This window comes from Mastomys coucha, unplaced genomic scaffold, assembly GCF_008632895.1.
Source record: "Mastomys coucha isolate ucsf_1 unplaced genomic scaffold, UCSF_Mcou_1 pScaffold11, whole genome shotgun sequence".
Taxonomy (NCBI): domain Eukaryota; kingdom Metazoa; phylum Chordata; class Mammalia; order Rodentia; family Muridae; genus Mastomys; species Mastomys coucha.
The window spans coordinates 26,254,948-26,258,523 of record NW_022196893.1 but is presented as its reverse complement, the minus strand read 5'-3'; the positions used below and the strand labels follow the sequence as shown (position 1 = coordinate 26,258,523).

The 3,576-nt window shown below is 39.4% G+C and overlaps 1 protein-coding gene across 3 annotated transcripts in view; it reads left to right on the top strand.

Annotated features, from left to right (window-relative positions):
* Positions 1 to 3,576, top strand: part of Nell2 (neural EGFL like 2) — a 363,671-nt gene that overhangs the window by 297,668 nt on the left and 62,427 nt on the right. The window lies entirely within an intron of this gene.

Below are 3,576 nucleotides of genomic sequence, written 5' to 3'. Positions count from 1 at the left end.
TTTTTTTTTTTTGAATTTCATATGTAAAACTTTATTTTGAAATTCTGCCAGGACTTAGTAATTCTTATTGCTCATTCAGAGACTATTTTTACTAGAAATGATGGCTATATTTAAGCACTGAATTGAAGGGAATGGCTGTGTCTGACCCTAGGATACACTCCAGTCTGCATTTACACTTGATATATTAAAATACAGCCCACTTTCATTCATTGTTATTTATTAGAAAGTGTTCAAACCATTTATCCATGAGTTATTCATTTAAGTGCTTGCTGAATTTATTGTTTCTGAGACATACTAATTGTAGCCGCCCGCGGCCACACATATGAATGGGTCATCTGGCATGGGAGTCAAAGGGCCTGAAAATTAAGGGTACCGGAAATGCAGGAAGGGTTTGAAAAATTAGACCAACACATGGTGTGCTTTCAGTCCGCCATCATTCATTCAATCTCTTTGTTACAAACAAACAGGTAGATAGGTAAAGCAGAAACCCTCCTTTAAGTTCGTCAGCAACTTGGCCCAATCAGCAGCTTCAGCTTCAGTCTCTGGAAGCAGGACTTCTGGTGTAACTGGAACTTGGAGAGAGGTGTGGCAATTAGCAGGAGGTGGGCAGAGAGGCGTGGTTATCTGTGGAAGGTGGGGTCTGAAGCTGAAGGAGGGTCACACTAACGGTAAAAAACTTCAAAAAATGTTAAAGACTATGTTGTGTGCATGCAGCTTATGACACCAAAATAACATGTTGTGTTAGAAGGAAAACACGCCTTAGTGGTCAAACCGAAGGTTCCCAGCGGAAATCAGATGAATGGCTTTGGTTGCCATTAAGGAGTCTCATGGCAGATGACCTCAGAAACTGTCTTTTGACCCAAGAGACATCTACCACTGGCGACTGTAGTTGTATGCTAGGTCCCTCTCACAGGTCTTCCTACAGGAGCTGTCCTGTGCTGTGTCTCTTTTGCACTTACAGAGCCGTGTGCTTTGTAAACCTACTGTCCAGTGAGCATGTGAGGCGGACTGCGACCTGCTCTACTAGGGAAGTGCATATGTTGGTAAAAGATCCTGCTGGAGTGTACAGGCTGTACTCACCAAGTTCTTGCCTCCCTAGGTCACCCCTTTCCGATGGGCCTAGAAGGGATTGTTTTCAGTCCTCAGTGAGTAGACTCAGATCCCTGATTTGAAATACTGACACTTTTATTCTTTTAAAGGCATCATTTCCTACATCTAAATCCCACAAATGTATTTTGTATATGAATCAAAGGTTTAGGTTTAGGTTAACCTTCTAACCATACAGCTTTTGAGCATCTAATTACCACAGAATTTGCTGGATCAAAATCAGACGCCACTGATGCAGTGGCTCTCCAGAATTTTTATCTGTGGATACTTATTTCTCCACCACTATTTCCAGACATACAAAGGCACACTGTGAACTTCTGTAGTTCAGTGCTTTGCTGATCAGATTTCCCGGGAATGACACTGTGCTAGTTCAGGTTAAAAGTAAGTACTGGCTTTTTTTAGACCCTCCCCTGATGTGAGGGCAATAGTCTAGAGCTTTGATGAATGAGGGCCAGTCCGAGATATCATCCATCTATTTAAAAGTCACAGGATAAGATGGCAAAATCCGTAATGGCATTGTACTAATTTAGCAGTGACATATTCAATACTGAAATAAAAATAGTCACCAGGATATTTAGTTTTCTTCAATTATCCCTGAACTTTGGGTCTATGTGCAGACAGTTCCAGGGTGTCTCTAAGTAGCTTTGTGTAGCAACCAAGAACTTTGAGCAGACAGAGGCTGGAAGCCCTATGGTTTACCTGTAGCCTTGACTTCCTGTTGTTTGTGCCCTCCAACCCTGACCTCAATCGTCACACTTTTCTTCCTGAGGTAGTTATACTCTGCATTGGAGTTTTTAAAGCTCAGGTTCCAAGTGATCTAATTTTTTACATCCCTAAAGTCAATTATCAGCTGCATTAAAGATGCTTCTCATCCCAGCTTCTTGCTTTCGAAGCAGTGCATCCCATCTTTGGAAATATTAACTTCAGAGGCTCTAAACTGGACATACTATGTGGCTGGTATTGTAGAAAGTGAGGGTTCTCCTCCAGTCTCCCCTAAACATCATAATACAAGTACTATCATATCACACCTATATTGTGTTTTCTACTTGTCATGTGATGTTTTATTGTACCCTATGATAAAGAACATAGTGTCTTATTTTATAATCAAAAAATATTCTTAAAGAGTTGATTATCTCTGTCTTCTCACCTTATTTTAATTTGTAGATACTAAACTCCACAGTCATGGGGTATATCCTGTTCACTTTCATATTCTTTAACTATAGTATATAGTCCACATCTTGGTAGATATTCTGTAAGTAAAGGTGTAAATGGATTACTAATTCAGTGATGGTATACTAACTTCCTTGATGGCCCATTTTGCATGTTAGTTTAAAGAGGCCTTTAGAATCACCTGTCTGTCCTTAAACATCTCAGGTGAGAATTTTTTTTTCTTCATCTTGTTTTTTTTTTTTTAACACCGTGCTGCCCAGTCCAGCATTTAGTGTCCTTCCATCTTTCATCAGATCTGTTTTTGCTGCACTCACACCTTCACCTGCACCAGCCTAGGAACGTCATTGGCATGTCGGTCCAACTGTACTGAGCATGGGATGGAGTAAAGAATTCCCACCTTTGCTCAAAAACAGTCTTAGTGAGCATGGCATTTACCAATTGCTATGATTCCACTTGAGAAGCTTCCCCTGGAAGTGTCTTCCCCCTTTTATTTAATCTGTTTCCGCATTGTATCTTGGTAGAAATGGTGGAAGCGATTTACTAACTTCAAAAGGGAGTTATGCGTGCATTCTTTATTGAGCTAAATTAATTTTTCATGGACTTCTTAGCCACTGTACAAAATCACCCACATGAAGAGCATAACTTCGTTTTTAATTAAGCATCCTAATATTCTCTGAGATGTTTGACTTGGATTTAGGAGGGTGACTATTCCTTGCAAACTCAGTACAATGTGTTAGAAATGTATGCGCCAAGATCTAACAGCTCCGCCATTGCTATTCTCTATTTATTGCCCATGGCTAAACCCCAGCAATGTGTTTACTGATATGATTAATATGCAAAGATGTCTTACACAAGAAGTAAATCTTTCATAATGATTTAATACATAACACTAAAAGATCTGACAGTCTCCTACAAGCAACTGCTTTCTTAGATGAAATTAAAATGTTTATGACTGGAAAAGAGTCAGTATTCAAATGGCATATTTGAAAAGCTACAAATACAAAATGAAATATCAAAGAGGGTACCATGTGATAAATGGCTCCCTTATTCCTATGTGTAAAATGGTGAGTTTCTTACCCATAGATCAAAACATGTGATGAAATTTGAGTTATTTTTTAGTGAGTGATTAAATAAACATAAGTTTAAATTGCATTAGCTTTTTAATATACATAGTTTCAAACAGAAGAAATGAAGTAAAAGGCATATGAGTGTCAATTTACTTCAAAATAGCTTCAAGCCGGGCGGTGGTGGCGCACGCCTTTAATCCTAGCACTTGGGAGGCGGAGGCAGGCGGATTTC